This window comes from Meriones unguiculatus, chromosome 8, assembly GCF_030254825.1.
Source record: "Meriones unguiculatus strain TT.TT164.6M chromosome 8, Bangor_MerUng_6.1, whole genome shotgun sequence".
Classification (NCBI taxonomy): domain Eukaryota; kingdom Metazoa; phylum Chordata; class Mammalia; order Rodentia; family Muridae; genus Meriones; species Meriones unguiculatus.
In genome coordinates, this window is record NC_083356.1 from 100,913,366 (window position 1) to 100,914,349 (window position 984).

Below are 984 nucleotides of genomic sequence, written 5' to 3' on the forward strand. Positions count from 1 at the left end.
TGCTGTCTCCCTAGGAGTGCTGCAGCTGGTGAGGGGCAGGGATAGCTCTCCCGCACTCACGACCCTGTGACAGGGCAGCTTTTCTGACTGCTGGAGGTGGAAAGGGGTAGGATCACTTCTCCACCTCTGCCACTCACCATATGTGGTGGCATACATTGTGGTGGCTCTCCCGAGGCTGGTGGGTTCCTGGGGTGGTGTGGCAGCAAGCCTGGTGTCTACAGCCTGGCCCTCCTGTGCTGTGCACCTGAGAGTAGGTCTATGGGTAGCGTGGCAGAAGACAGGTCTCTGACTGTCTTCCTCCTCTTGTGTTGTGCTGCCTGGATTTGATTTGATTTTTATGTGTCCTAGGCATAAGACAGCTTTGGCCACTAAGCCAGACATCAAGCTAGGATGAACAAAGGCCTGCTATCTGCTCTGTCCCTAACTGATATAAGAACAATACCACCAACAAGGTGTCTCTTTGACCATTGTCAAAGGGTAAACACTTTCTTTTATTAGTTTTATTATGGTATCTTTCTCCATTCTCTTGATCTTAATCTACACATATCTTTACATTTAAGATATGTTCATTATAAATTATGAGTAGTTGAATGTTGTTTTTTATACACCCTGATAATGTTTTAATATTAATATAATTTATTTTTATTAAATTACTTAACTTTATTTAATATAAATAATATGCAATTAATTTAAATTACTGAAATGAATACATTTTAATCTTAGTGATTAATAATATATTAATAAGAATATTCATACATTTATAAATATAAAAATACTATAAAACTTTATATGATTAATGGTATGTTTGGATTAATATATACCATGTTTATTATTGTTGTTCTTTAGTGCTTGTTTTTTTCTATTTTGTTTTATATTCTTTTTTCCTTTTGTAGTTTTTATTGAGCTTTTTATGACTCCATTTCTCTCCTTCTGTAGAAAATTAATTTTAGTTTTCAAAGCTACTTTATTATTTTGCTTAGAGTT

The 984-nt window shown here is 35.8% G+C and overlaps 1 non-coding gene across 1 annotated transcript; it reads right to left on the bottom strand.

The window, feature by feature from the left end:
• Nucleotides 1-335: 335 nt before the first annotated feature.
• On the bottom strand, nt 336-480 carry LOC132656109 (small nucleolar RNA SNORA48). Its single transcript, XR_009594050.1, has one exon. It is a non-coding gene; the product is annotated as a small nucleolar RNA SNORA48 (small nucleolar RNA).
• Nucleotides 481-984: the final 504 nt, after the last annotated feature.